Source organism: Tetrao urogallus, assembly GCF_951394365.1.
Source record: "Tetrao urogallus genome assembly, chromosome: 5".
NCBI lineage: Eukaryota > Metazoa > Chordata > Aves > Galliformes > Phasianidae > Tetrao > Tetrao urogallus.
This window is the reverse complement of record NC_136818.1, coordinates 54,477,374-54,493,761: the sequence shown is the minus strand read 5'-3', so window position 1 is coordinate 54,493,761 and position 16,388 is coordinate 54,477,374.

Genomic DNA, 16,388 nt, shown 5'->3' with positions numbered 1-16,388 from the left:
TTTTGCTGTATTCTGTGATCTGAATGGATTCATCAACTCAGTATGCTATCATGACAAAAAATGACTTCAAAACCTTCCATCCTTAACAATACCATATGAATAATCTAATGCTGCCAGAAACTTTACAGTGTTTTTTTCTCTTGGCAACAACATCAAGCTACTAGGAGAATACATACACAGGAACAGATTGTTTTCAGTTTTGAGGTTTGGTTTGGTTCAAATTAAGTACAGTATTGCTGAACACTTCTAATTACCTACACGGGGGCACCAACCCCATAGCAGATATACAACAGAATAGACTCCAGCAACACCACTGTTCTCCCTATTTAAAACCCATCTCATTTAGCATTGAAGTTTCTCTAAAGCTGCAGGACACTTTCTGAGTAGGAGTCCTGCCATTCCATCAGGCTCAAGAGGAGCAACTATGTTTTGAACTTGAACTGTATTTGCTCAGGGCAAGGCTGCAAGGCTAAAACAGCTGTCAGCTTTGAACTCCAGCCTTTGGGGGAGAGGCAAGGAGGAATAGCTTCTGCAAAACCAACTTGATTTCAGGGGAAAAATAAAGCATAAATTGCTTCTACATCTATGATAAAAATCAGCTTTTCTATCTCAGGAGGGGAAAAGTTTGTGTGTTTCATCTTTCCCTACAAAAGCTAAGCAGACCACCCTTAGACCTGGAAAATTCCAGGTGAGATTCAGTTCACTGAATCCAGCAGAGATTTCACCACTACAGCAGTGTTGTACTTTCAACAAGAACAAAGAACCAAAGCATCTGACAGCCTCTTTTGCCAATTTGGTCTCAAGGCCTTAAGCAAGCTGTAGAGGTCCTTGGGAATGCCAAAGCAGCAGCTACAGCCCCATTGTTTGGTGTGACTGTTTTCGGAGTGTGATTGCATGTTAGGGGGCCAAACAAAAGAGGCAGAAGATCAAAAAATCATAGAGAGAGAAGGAAGTACTTCCAATCAGCATCAGTCTATACAGATTTAGAATCTGTCCTTTGGAGATTCACTCTTCTTGCTGATCACTCACGTATTAGGAAAATAGGCATGCAACACATTAACTCCTCCCTTCTGTCTGCTTATCTTGATGACAGCCCAAGGATATCTGAGCACTTCTAGCATCCTTAAAAACTTTTAAGAGACTCAATTCTCCCAATTTGTGTGGATTAGAAAAAATGTAGTAAATTCTTCCATTTGTTTTAGTTAAAATTCTCGTGCTCCCTCCACATTGCTCTGTTAATGTTTTCAGAAGCAGCCTTCCCTTTGCTTCAAGCTATATCAGCTCTAGCATCAACAAGTTGTAGGGACATTCGTGGAGAGCTAATTGGGATATTCATAAGTCCCTCCTGCCCAATCCCATCTGCAAGGGAAATGGTTTAGCTTATTGTATACTCCCTAAGTGTCCAGATGTGACCATGGGATAAATGTTGTGCAAATTGAAGGGTCAGGACAGTCTCAGTTTCACTACCAATCAGCCCTGATGCCTTTAGCAGTGCTGATTGCCTGAGAGGAAGGACTCTTCCAACCCAATTTACGAAACAAGCCAGAGCTGATTGCTCTGGCACTTGAAAAACTGCCTTGATGCCAGTGGTATCTCTTCTTGATCTGGGCAGCTTGTTCCAGAGATTTTGCGGTTTGAATCACTAAGGGATTAGCATGAGGGTAAGGGAAGAGCTGGTGATATTTGGTGCAAGACACAATGGATAGAGACTGGTTGCTGTGGGATAGTACCACGAGAACTTGATAACAGTATGATGGATCTGCCTAAGGGAGCTGGGCTTGGCTACTAATTCTGTGATGTAGTAGAATTAATGATAGATGCTGATGCAGTCTAGTTTTCCAAAGTATTGTTTTTCCTGGTGATTTATGGTTGCACATCCAAACTAAAATTAACAGCTGCCTTAGCAGGAAGTTTTAACCAAACTGGTGACTGCACTGTGTTTCTTAACTCCAACCACTGAAAGGATCAAAAGAAGAGACAGAATTCCAAGTGAAGCAGACATCAAAGAACAACCAGGGGTTTCATTGAAATTATAGTATTTTCATCATTCAGGCGGTTTAGCCTAAGATCTATTGTTTCTAAGCACTGTAAACCCAGTTGCATCCTTCAAGGATGGGATTTGGCCCTGCCTCACATCTCTTGGCTATAGATCCATAAAACGCTGATCTTGACCAGCCTAAAGCAAAAAGGAAAAATAATAGAAAAGCTTCTGTGAGACAGAAGAATGATTTAACAGGTGCTGAGAATTAAAAAAAAATCTTGTTGATCATAGCAGTTATGGACTAAAATTATCAATATCTTAAATTATTTTTTTTTTTTTTTACTTTGTCTGAAAACTTGTAGTCTTTGTACATATCATCATTCTGTTTAGGTAAGTTGCTATAAGTTAGTGTAAGAAACTTCCATTAGTACTTATATAACAACAACAAAAAAAAACATTCCGCTTTCTTCCAAGCAAAATGTTTGGGAAGCAATTTTGATTATTTAAAAAAGAAAAGAAAAGAAAACAAAAAAAAAACCAAAACACCAAAAATCAAAAAAACACAGCATCTTATTTCTACAATTCCTAGAACATCTTTTTCAGGATTTATAAAACAACTTCTTTGTAAAAAGCTCAGACAATTACACACATCTATTGTGCACATAAAGTTGACACACAAAAAAAAAAAAAATCAAATTTCCTATTTCATCCAAATACACCTTTCTTGTAGGCTTTCCTTGTGCTACAAAAATACATCCTTCACTCTCTGCTAAAGATGAGAGACCACTGTTCCCAAAGGACTTCTCTTGGCTCACTGAGATGTTCCTTGCTGATACAGCTAACAGTCAGAATCACTGTACTTCCCTTTCTTCTTGTAAATAAGAATAGTCTAACTTACTTCTTATTTCCAAAGATGTGACAGCAATTTAATTACCTAACTTTCTAACTGGCATCACCACTATCCCTGACAAGCAGCAACAAGCATTTGAATTAATTATTTCACAGAATGAGGATTTATAATACAGCTGAGGGACCTTCAGTGCAACATCTACATTCAATGCAACATATTTTTAAACACAGAAGGGGAAGCAGTGCTTGAGATAATAAGCTTGGATAGCTTTTCCGTGTTACAAACATATCAGCAATGGGTACTTAGAGCTGCATCAGCAGAGAACAACCTGGATAAGGCTCAGAAAGGCAGGAACTGTCCTGCTAGCTTATGGATTCCCAGAATTCATTCACCAAGGAGAACAATGAGGAGATCCAGAGATAACAAACAATATGTTAGCAAGCTACAGCAACATCTGAAAGGTATCTGTGGAAAACAGACAGTAGCCGATATAATGAGAAAAAGAACAAGGAACATACATTCCTACAAAGAATTTCAATTAACATGATAAAGACAGCTCAAAGATTAACAAAAATCTGAGGAGACAGAAGATTGCCACTTGCTGTGATGTTAGCAACATCCCACTAATGTGAGGATCCAAAAATATCTGCGTGCTTCAGTCCAACCAAACTCAACAGGCTTGTCTCTTTAAACAAGAAACTGAAATATTGAATTCTCTGTCAATCTGAGCCTTGTGCTCTTCTGCAGAAGGAGCTGTGTAAAAGAAGGCAGAATCCACCTAACACCAGGAACTTGACTGAGCGAGTTAACCAAAGCTGCCATTAGCCCAAGGGGCAGCCAGGGAGCAGTCAAACAGCCCATGGTCCTCTGCTGAACCTGTTTCTGGGTTTGCTTCTCAGCCGATGGAGGTAACATTTGCATTTTCACTGAATGACAAGAGCTGGGCTATTTGAATTGACCTCCTTAAATATACATATATATATTTTGCTCTTCCTTATCAAGACAGAAGACATACCCAATTGCTGCCATAGGATTGAGGGAACCCTGCAGATCTGTCTCTTCTACAGTGAATATTTATTTAATCACAGACTGAAAAAGTTTTCAATAAGTGGTTAGGAAAAAGCAACAGTGTAAGATAAGTTGACACAATGGCATAGCAGGAAGACCTGATTCTGCTACAAAGCCAGTGAGAAAAATCACTCAAGTTTCTACTGAGCTGCATTTCTTTCCAAAATACTCTTCACAACCAAGTGAAACAAAAGCTCTGACAACCTGTGTAGACTCATTAATAGCTTTATACAATTGATTTTTTATTTTGTTCCTTCTGAAAACCTCCAGCCCAGCTACAAATATGAAGTCTAGTCCTCAACAACAATCACAGAATCGCAGAATCCTTAGAGTTGGAAGGGACCTTTAGATGTCATCTGACCAACTCCCCTGCGATGAACAGGGACATAATGAATACAGTAACATATTGAATATAATAACTGTTTAAATACACTTTGCAAGATGAAGCAAATGATTTATTATCACTATAACTTGTCTGGTACTAAAAGAAAAAGAGTTAGAGATGGCAAATTATATGTATGTTATTTCTATCAAAGTAAGAACCAATAAACGTGTAACTTCTGAAAATAAGACCAAATAAACCCAGAAGCAGACAGCCAGGCTCTCAGGACACTTGTTGGTCTGGCTGAGGCCATCTTGCTCAGTTAGTTGAGGAGAAGGGCATCTCCCAGAGACAAAATGTTAAGCAGGTTACTTTGGCATGCAACAGGCTAGAAAGAAAGTACATGAAACTCAGACTTAATGCCATAGTTGTAACACAGTTTAAAAAAAAAGTATTTTTCCAAAAGTTATAAGCAACCTTGATGAGATCAGACAATTGTCTCCTCAGCACAACACAACGATTCTCAAAAATAGAGTCCTCTGCAAACATTTCCTCTCTTCTGGCTATAAAACCACTTTGTGTCATTTCACTGTCACTGGAAATTGGGTCCCTCTTTTTTTTTTTTCCATTTAGACATTGACTTGTCTAAAAGCATTCAAGTGGTCTGAGCTTTCTAATGGATCATACTGATTATTAAGGACTTTGCTTGGAGCTGTTTGCCTTCAGCTCTCTAAAAGTATGCTTTCATACACTGAGATGTTTTAAGGAGTGCACAAAAGATCATCCAAAAATGAGGATATTTAGACATTGAAACAATACCTCCTCAAATTTTTGCTTTTGCCAAGAATGACAGGAGTAAAAATCTACATTTCTAACTCAGAGTGATGCTGTGAGTTCACTAAGGTTTATCTGGAAACTAAAGTCTCCAGATAAATATGTCCTTGCACGATCTACCTGTTAATGGCAGTTCACCCCAGATGGGTCATACACAGAGATTCACCTCCTAAACTTAGGTGGAGACATCCAATCTGACAGCATGCACAGCAGACACTGCGTATGCTCAAATTAAAGAGCTAATACAGATTCTGATAAAATTTCCTGTCTCTGCACAGGCTGCTCCATGGCTGCTCCATGGCTTGGATAGAGGCAACACAAAACCTATTAATAAAAAATAACAGAAAAATACAAATCAATAGACCTCCCGCATCCTCTGTAGTCCAAATGAAGAGTTAAAAAATGTACCATTAGTAGGTCAGAAAAGCACATTTTCCTTGTCAGTACGATTGGCTGTAATAACAAAAAAGATATGTAAATTTGTCATTAAAAACACTGGTTGAGGCTTAATGCAACAATTATTCCTCTGAATTTGCTTTGATTGCAGGGAGCAAGTTTGTTCAGTGCAGCCTCAAGCTTTCATCTGTTAAAGGTCACTGACTGCCCATAATGACCAGAATGAGGAAATAAGTTAGTCTGCTGGCAAGCACTACTGATAACAGCATTTGTGGGTACTGCAGTAGTGCTTGGGAGCACTGATCAGGGCAGGCATTACACTAAACGGAGAGGAGAAGAAACGAACATTACTCTTAGCAAAACTACAATGTACCTGCTGTTTGATCTTAAAATTGACCTATCCTCAGATCCCAGAAGCAGCCTGTGTACTATAGGAGAAAAAAGTGATCTTAAAGAACTGAGCTAAAAGAAATTTCTATTCCAAGTGAGCTTGAAGGACCAGGAAAAAAACCTCCTTTTGGCAAATGCCAAACCTTGAACTTTTATTCACATGAAAATCAGTTACTGGCTTTATAGCTGCAGACTCAAGATCAGATGGGCCCCGCAGTATGCAATGAAAGTAAATGGGAGACAAGACCAATCTAATCATTGATAGGAAAAGGGGAAAATGGTTTCAAACTAAACAAAGAGAGATTTAGATTGGATATAAAGAAGCGTTTTTACACTAAGGATGGTGACAGACTAGCACTGGTTGCCCAGAAACGTGATGGATAATTCCATCCTGGAACAGGGCTCTGAGCACTTGATGGAGCTGTAGGCATCCCTGCTCATTGCAAGGGAGTTGCACCAGATGACTTTTAAGGGTCCCTACCAACTCAAACCCTGCGCACAGCAGGGAGGACGAAACTAGATGATCATTATGGTCCTTTTAAACCCAGGCCATTATACAATTCTATGATTCAAACAATTCTGTGATTTCTACTTTCTCTGAATGGCAGCACATTGTTCAGGATGGGTGCCACTGCTTTGCAAAAGGACCCAAATGGAGTTTACTAAATGCAGCATACATGTGCCAACTACAGATGTTTTTATTATAGCTATTTCATCTTGCCTTTGAATATTTTAGTTTATTTATGCACTGAGAAAATTAATTTTACACAAGACAACTATGAATTGATACAAATGACTCTTCATAAATATGAATGATGTGATGTTTTCTGAAAGGGAGATACTAACAGAGACAAATGTACTCAATAAGCATGCTTTTTTGTTGTCTCCAAGTTGTGTTTTTTGTTGTTTTAATTTATAAGTCTGAGTCTACTGCATGTTCTTGGTGAAATCTACGCAGCGTTTGAGATTATTTGGCAGCTTTCTTTCTGAGTGGTTTTCCCAGTGGAAGAGCCTTGAGGTGTGTTTTTTATTCCTAAGCCTTATTTCAACTGAGCGACAAGAAGTGTTCTTCTCCATCTGGTGAATTTGCATAGGCACACTAATGCAATCTCTAAAAGAAAAATTACAACAAAATATATGCAATTTCTTTTTAAAATTCCCTTACAAGTAAATTTATCATGAAAAAAGAGGTAGTCTGTTTGGTTTTCATCCATGCAGCAGATGGGCCTCTGTTCCTACCCACCCCAGGTAAGCAGAAACTCATCTGAAGCTCTGAAAACTTGGGAGTGATCTGATGCAGTCCTCAAGAATTGTTCACAAAATTGACCTATGTTGTTTTGGTTTTTTTTTCCTCTATTTTTGCCTAAAATCGGAGGAAATGTTTTGCAATAACTGCCTTCTGAACTTGTAGCAATGCTCATAAAGGACCTTCAGCCTCATTGAAGTACCACAAGAACTACAAAAGGCCACGCATTTGCAGAAGTTATTCTTCTGATCATAATGTAGACTGTGTTATTTATATTAGGGACCATTGGTTACTATTTATTTATTTTTTTTTTTTTTAATAAACTAGTCCCATTTGTGTTTTAAGAGTTCTTTGATGCTCTATGCTTTGCACTCTTCTACTGCTGCAATGCTAATTCATAGATGACTTTCACAAGGAGACCAAGTCAGGGACTCAGGCTTGTGGGAAATAGGATTTTAACAAAGCTATGCCATGCCTTTGCCATTTCCCAAGCTGCAACCTGCAATCATGGATTATGCGTACCACGCTAGAGCTACATGAAGTTTCTGGAGCCCAGAGCTCACCAACCCTCTGTAGACTCTTAGCACAGGCTGCCCAAAGAAGTGACAAGGACATACTTCAAGAGTCAAGACGGACATTAGCTGGGAAAAACTACTGTAAATATACTGGTACTTTCATGTAATTCCCCAGATTAAAGGAAGCGATAGAAAACTACAACAAGAAGTTTACCTTCTTTTTCAGAAGTGTTGCTGGTAAACAGCAATAGCCAAATCATTTCACATTGATACAAATTCTATCAGATGCAAACACTAATTTTTAAGCAGCACAGGCAGTCTTTGGTTATCTCTACGGTAGATATTATCTTTTCTATAATTGAGATATTTCTTCAATTGCAAGGATTTAAATTTTAAAGGATTAAACCTGTAGAAGACAACATGCAGGGAAAAGTAGCATATCAGAGGCATGGATCTGAAGGAAAGTACTGATAAACCTGGTTGATCTAACTTGGAAATAAACAGGGAGAATTGCTGAAAGCAACAAAACAGCCCAGAAAAGCAAACAGAAAGCCAAGATATTTTTCATTAGTTGCAAAAAGCCACAGTTCCAAACACATTTTAAGTGATCTTTTCACAGAATTTCACAGCATTATGTTTTTCCATTTCTTATGTCAGATGAGAGAAGTCCACCTTCTGTACTAATTGATGGCTTTATTTTCATTGGCAAACTTTTGAAGCAGAGAGTTACATCTGAAATAATAGCAGAACCAAATGAAATCATTGATCCTAGCCTGGTTCTGCCTTCCCCCCTCTCCTTCATCTCACCACCTTCTAACATGGGTAAAAAGGATGTGTCAGCTCCCTCCTTCAATCCACAGCTTCCTTATCTCTCTGCCTGTCTCTCCAGAACCTGGGTGGTGACATTTCTCAGAGCTGTCTGCTGATAGGAAACTGTACTTTTTGAGAAATTATTTCAGCAGGAGTGCCCAAATTTTATGAGGAATTCACTATTCAAAGAGAAAGCACACACAATCAGATCCATATATGTGAAAAATGAGATATCTGCACTTTTTTTCTGAAACCAAGCAACATATTTCCCCTTGGATATAATGCTGTGATGAATCACAGCAATGATGCTTTAATTCTATAGATGTCTGCTCTGCTTGATAGGCCAGACCTTATTCTAGGAATCCTTCTTTTAATCTGAACAGAGATAAAGACATAAAACAAACAGAATTCATGAAGAAAAAAAAATTAAAGCATTAGAGGAGCTCAATAAAAGCAAATTATAAAAAACACCTTCTAGTATGAGGATCTGTCTTAAGATAAACTGAAACATAAAAATGTATGGATCTGTAGCTCATCCTTCCCAAGATCTTCTATCCAATGTCTTAATTATGGCATAAGGTTGCACTATACATAAGCATCCCGCGTGACCCCAATTCTCCTCCACAAAGATCTGCCATGCTGCATTATCTTGCTTCCTGTCACACTGCCCGCAAAGGGCCTTAGCCTCCATTTGTGAAATCACCCCCTCGTTGAACATTAGCTGATCAAGCATCTGAGAGAATTGGTTATTTCTCACTATAGCTGCACAGCTCACTGAGCTCAGACCCCAGTGGTAAACAAAGATGCTGAAGTCTGTGCGAGCCTTCCTGCAGCCTCATAAGCCATGATCTGCTGTACCACAATGGGACCAACGTAAATGGTTTCAGTGCGTATCAATTTGATCCATGGAAATAAGCAGAGGAGGTTTCTCAGATGTTGTTGTTTTTCTTGTTGTAAGCTGCTCTGCACAGCCTTCTGAACTCCTTCTTACCTCCAAAATCATCAAGATGTAATGCAGGCACTTTTAAAAGACAGCTGACACTTAAATCCATGTCATTCGCTTATTCTGGGAATAGCTGAAGGTATTGATCAAGATTTTCCTAGGCCTGATACCTGATTTACCAGATTAAAGCTCCTTTGATTCTATCTGTGTGTCTTCAGAGAGGCTGTAAAATTCACCTTTAAATAGAACAAAGATAAAAGCTGAATCCTGGCATGGTTGTGTGCAGCCACAAATAACACTAGATAAATAATAGTAACAGCAACAACAACCAGACTGAAAGAGATATTTTAACTCTAAATAATGATAACAAAACTGGAAGAGATACTGCACTAAGATACAAATAACATTTTATCTATCTACTGTTTTCAAATGCCTTCCCCCAAATATTGCTGGGAATTATCTTTATGTAACAGACTTACCTGAGTCCAAGCACACAGATAATTCAGGTATATCTGAAAATGCTCAAAAAAACCCCACAAAGTAGATTTTCAAAAATATGTAAGATGACTAAGAAAAAAAAAAAAAAAAAATCAGCAGTGAAAAAAAAGGATAACCTTGTTAGAATTAACATGTTTGTATAATAGTCATGAATATCATGGCACACAAAACTTCCAGAAGCATCAGACAAAAACATACTTTCCTTTTAAACTGTCTAATCTTACACACACAAATAAACACACATTTGAGTTACAGATATACACATCTTTTAACTTCAACAATTAAAATTTGGCTGCTGATGCCCCTGGATTTAAAGCTCAGAACTCTAATTTACAGAAGAGAATGCTTTCATTAAGTATAATAAACAACAAAAAACCTGCTGAAAGTCTTCATTCCCATACATTTGGAGTACTGCTGAAGTTATTAAAGAAGCAAAGGCACAAAGGTGCTCCTATGCTTTTTATGAAAATAGTAGCAGTTATTTGAAAATACATACATTTGATCTAAAACCATTAAGTTCCCAAATATAGCATTTCTCTTTTTTCAAATCAGACCACAATGTTCTCTTCCCAACCACTGTTACTCAACCTAATACCTATATCTCCCCCCCAAGAGCTATTTATTTACTTTCCCAAATTGCTTGTTCCATCCCTACTCAATGAACGTTTCTTTAGAGCCAATCTCTATTGCTGTGCTGCAGCAAAGAGGGCATTGCAGTAGGAAAGAATCACAGCATAAATTTGGGGACTACAGTAATTTCTTGTCAGCCCAAGGCATTCAAACTTCATCATCTCTGCAAAAGCTCATTTTAATAGAAATTGGACTTGATTGGTCAAGTGAATAGTCAGACAGAGTCAATATACATGAGGGAAAAGGAAGAGTTTTTAGAACTGATCAAGCAGCCCCAGCGATACAACATGTAAACTAGGGACTTACTGCATAAGACTCATAGAAGAGATTGATGCTGTTGAAGAAGAGATGCAATTAACTAAATTAATGAAATCAGAAAGCCACACCTGCTCCACACACCTGAGTCATTCCTTTGGCTCTGGCCCCAGCTTGGAAAGGTGAATCAACAAATGATGGGTTTAATGTGGGATATGCACAGTAAGTTGGTTAACATATTGTGGAGATCAGAGACACTTCTGCCTGTGAAGGCACAAGTATTTGCAAGGCATTATGGTAGGAATCCTCATTCTGCTGCTGAGTAAGTGTTTTGAGAAACATCTAAAAACAAAGAAACAAAGCTGGACCAGGCACTCTGACTGAGGGTTATTATCTCCAGCCATAGGCAGGCACTATTAGAAACAGACTTAGAATTGCTACCTCCTACTCAGCTCCAGAGAGCCAGACAGCTTTTCCGTCCATGGGAAGATTAGAGTATTTGGCAGGCCCTAGAGAAGGTGGCACAGGTCCATCAGGGCATTTGTTGTCAATGTCTTGCTCTGCATTTCTTATGTGGGAGCAGTGCCTCATCCCATGGCACTGCAGCAGCACTGCATGAGTAGTTGGAGCCACATGCTTCACTAGCTGCACTGACCTGGTTGGACTATGGCCTAGGGGATGGATCAACCCAACTCAGGAATTGTCATACAGAGGCAAGACAGATAAACATGAAGCCATGTAAGACCGGTGGCAGGAAAAAAGCTTCTCCAGTGACATTTTCCAGTTCATTTGAAGATGCTGCCTGAATCCACAGATAACAAATAAAAATGATAGTCCCTGTCTCATCATTTATTAGAATAATGTAGGTAGCACATCAACTTAAAGCTGTGTAGTGACAGGAAGGCTGATCAAGAGGACTAGATCAGAAAGTAAAAGATTTTGACACCAGAATACCCATTCTTACACAGCAGATTAGCATCATGGAACAGTTTTTAGGCTTCTGAGGCCTGTGCTGTGTTTATAAGCTTTATGAGTCTGATTGCGATTCATTCACAAGAACCTCAAAATCACTAAATCGCATGGAATAACACATTTCCCTCTGGACTCGATATATATATAATTTAGCCCTCTGATGTCTTATTTGGCAGAGCCAAACAAGGTAGTTCCATCTGTAACTAAACCTACAGCAGAATTAGTCCGAGAAAGAAATACAGAGTTAAAAAGAATGCCTCTTTCTACCATCAGTGCTTCACAAATTGTTACCAAACTTCTGAAAATCAAGTTGACTTGAGAACTGGAGTTACTTAAAGACAGACACAAATACAAGCACACAGAAATACGCTGACAGCAAGAGCAATCAGCATTATGGTAGCCCCGGTCAAGACTGGGCACTATATCAATATATAAAGAAACACTGCTTCTGCCAGGAAAAGTTTAGAAGTAAAAAGGTAGGAAGGAGTTGTAGGGGTGTGTGCATATTCATGAGAGATCCCCAAAAAAGAAGAAAAAAAAACTTGAAATGATGCAAATGGTGAAATAAATTAAGTGGTCCAAAGTTTCTTGGTGAACTGGAATTTCTTGTGCAAGAGAAGCTGAGTAAAGTGCGTTTGGACTAGACAGGACAGGGATGTTTCAGACTCCCTGCTATTTCAGGTATCAACTGTCACTGTGCCACCTATGCCTTCTCATTTGAATGCATATGATAAATTTACACTTTCATATAATCAGCACAATGGGAAAAATAAAGTCTTACTTCCTTTAGTGTTTAGTATCATTCAATTGCCAATGAACTGTTCATAACCAAGTTTTTCCTACCATCATTGTCCTTCAGTTTATATAGCTCTTCTTCCTCCTTTGTGTTTAATCCTCTCTGATGCATTTATTTAGTGTAATCCTATCTCCTCTCAGCCTTCAATTTGCAGGCTAAGCCAGCTAAGCTCTTTTCATCTTCTCCCAAAAGCACACACTCCATTCTTCAGTAGCGCCTCTTTGCCCTTCTCCCCATTTCAGTTGATCTTCTTGAATTTAAGTGACAATTTTTTTTATATATATACACATATAGTCACACACATCCTTGGACAGTAGCTACTTACCTTCTACATGCTGGTAAATTCTCCCCAGTACACCACTAGAGCTACACTTGTCTTTTTTCATGTCAGCTGTGCAGCATGGGTTTGAGTTTCTTCAGTGATTTCCTCCCTTAAGAACTGAGATTCTTCTCCTCTCTTTCCAAAGGATGTGCTCTTCGATTACAGTAAAGACTCCTGCATTACTCTCTAACAAATGGTTTAGCATTAGTGAGATTAAACTGCTGTTGAGCCACACTGTCACCTGAAATGCAGAGGGAATCTTGACTCATTTCATTAGCTAAAATGAAGTGACCTCGGATTTCCAGACATGTAACAGATTCATCTTTGAGCAGCCTCCTGGATGAGCTATCCACAGCTACACTGTAGGCCATTAAAAAGTAGTGTTTATAACATATTGTGTTGCACATAATATTCTGCAAAGAGAGGGTGCTTTTGCCATGACATATGGCATACAATGTAAATGAACTCTGGTGTAACAAATTAAAAAGCTTTTACAGCAACCTCTGAATACTATTTATGGCTCCCAAGTGCTACCTAGGCTGGCCACCAGTCAAATAATTACAATCTCTACACCAAGTGCCAGAGTGCATTTTGTTGACTAACTGCTTCTACAGTGAGCTCTACAATCTATTTCTATGAGATATACTTTCCACATACCACCATCCATTTTGACAGCAAAATTGCAAAAGCTCAATATGTTACTAGGTGTCATTCAAAGAATGGAGTGTGTAATGAAGTGGCTATTTTAAAAGCTCTGATCATCTTTCCTTAACACTTGCAGCTTTTGTTGTAGCAAAAGAAACTCATCATGACAAAGCCTTTCCAGCCTTTGCTGGAGCTGCCCTTCTGTCAGCGTGTATTGGAAAACCTGCTGGATAGGGTTGGCTGCATATCCACAGAAGAGAAAAAAAAAACAGTGAAAGGTCTGGAGCACAGATATCATGGGGAGCAGATGAGGGCACTGAGATTGTTCAGTTTGGAGAAGAGGACATTAGATGAGGTCTCAGGGGAGATCTTACCATTCTCTACAACTGTATGAAAGGATACTGAGGCAAGGTGGAAGTTGGCCTCTTCTCTCAGGTAACAGCAACAGGACAAGAGGGAAAGGTCTTAAGCTGCACTTGGGAGGGTCATCTTGGATAGTAGGAAAAATTTATTCACCAAGTGAGCAGTGAGGAATTAGAATGAGCCACCAAGGGAGTTAGTGGAGTCACTGTCCCTGGAGGTGTTCAAGAAACATGGAGACGTGGCACTGAGAGACATCATTAACAGTGAGGACCATTAGTGGTTGGGCCAGATGAACTTAGTCATCTTTCCAACTTTAATGATTCTATGAGATGTGGCAAAAGAAAATGTTTCCACCATTTTGTGAGGAAGAATCTGACAGAACACATTCAACTTCTGAAATGTTTGTGTTCAAGAGCAAATTCTGCTCATAGCATTAAAAAGAGTATTTCTGCCAGGAAAAGATGAAAATAAAAGATTATCACTAACTTTCATTTCTATTCCTGGAAGCTTGCAATAAAAACTTAAGATGACCTCTTTTCATCATATAAACAGATTTACTTACTAAATCTTTATTATTTTTTTTTTTTAGTCACAAATTAGAGCAATCCAGCATCCAGGCAAGTCTCCCTGCTCGTCCCACATGAACACAGCAAAAGGCAAAGCTGAGTAATGACCACTTCATAGCTCTCAAAGCACTCTATTTGTCACAGGAAAATTGCTGCTTGTTTTTAAAAAAATGTTGTACCAGTATTGCTATATACCTCCATGATGATTATGACGAGAAAAGCAACCAAGAGGCACAGCTTCACTATTAGAGATCATGCTTTGTTTTAAGGTGCACATAGCAGTGCAATTACTGCACTGCTTTATTACTAGACTATCCCCCTTAAGCTGCATGCAAAGCTGTCAAATCCACATCACAGCTTTGCACAGTTAAAGGTTTACTGTCAAATGAGCTGCACTGGTTTGTGACCAAATTGCTACGACATTACGGCTTTACTTTAATAAGCACTGGCAATACATTCAATCAATCATGGCCACTGTATTTGAGCTGAAAAACACTTGTCCTAATGTCTGCCTTAGACTAGAGTAACAGCATTATTTATATACACCCACAGCAAGTGAGTATATTTTTTTATGGTATTTTGATGCAGAAAATCTTGCAAATTATAAATATATGCGTGCAGAATTTAAAGCAAGGAAGGAAAAAATGGCAAAGGACGTGGGGTTTTTATTAAGCTTTTATGAATTAAGCATTTTACAAACAGGTGAAAAAGATGGGCTTAAGAACTCCTGTGCAGAGGGGACAGTGTTCTGTAATAATTTAGGAAATGCTCTGCCTCGAGTTACACCGCACATCCCTTTCTTTCAGACAGACTCTCTCAAAAGATTAAGTATCTGGAATGATACTATAAGAAAAGCTATATTTTACAAAGAACAAAGGAAGCAGAAAGATGTCTGAAGCCCCATTCCAGAATCCTAACTCAAAGGGAATTTATAAAGAAAACAATCATTTTATTCTTCTTTTTGTGAATAGCAGTAGGCTTCTGTCAAAGCCCATCGGTGCTACAGGTCAATAATTCAGTGTACTTGGGGCTGTGCCTATCAGTGTGTCACTTAAAACAAAATACTGTTTACAAAGGGGAAAGGTTCCCACAAATCACAGTCCAGACATACTAGATTTTGTAAGTGTCTAGACAAATAGGACCATCCCTGTGCCAGGTTTAATAAACCTTCACATATTCCAGTAAACACTTGGTGCTCCATCTCTCAATCAATCATTTTTAGTTCTTAATGAGAATGCTTTTAACCGTTGGTATTTGACTGTTAACACCAATTCCCTTAACTCAATATCCCTTTGCCAAGCAAACAGCTTCAGTCTAGCTGTTATGCATGGTGGAAATCTACATTTTCCATTATCAGTGACTGCATATATATTTGAAGGACTAAAGGATTTAAAAAGCTTAAGGAGAAAATATTCCTTGTAGCTGACTTGAATAGGCAAAAAGTTAACATTGGCAAGTGGAGATTGAATTGAAAATAAGGTAATTAGAGAAAAATAAAATTTCCCAGAAAAACGATGTGTGAGTATAACAGAAATTAGTTTATACCATTTTCAGAAATTAATAGTACACATTTTCAGCACAACAGTAGAATAGAGGAAGCTTTAATATAAGGCTCCAATTGCTCTAATATGTTGTTAATGACAGTGAACATGTCTCCAGATGTCAGTAGCCTTGTACTTGAGAAATGACAACTATACACTTAGCTTCATAAAGTAGTGTTTTACAATTAATCTATTACATATATTCTATAAAAAATGTGCTGGCTGTGCATTTAGATATAATTATATAATGTTATATTCAAACAACTTATCAATTTCTTATTTGGATTAAAATAAACTGATTTTTATTCTGATAAAATATTTATGAACAATTTTCTGTTATTTTGACCAGTCTAATAGCAAACTAATTTGGATCCTGAGTAGTAGATAAAATAACTAAAGCTATTTTAAGTCCATAAATGGAATACAGCAGAAAATTGCCAATTAC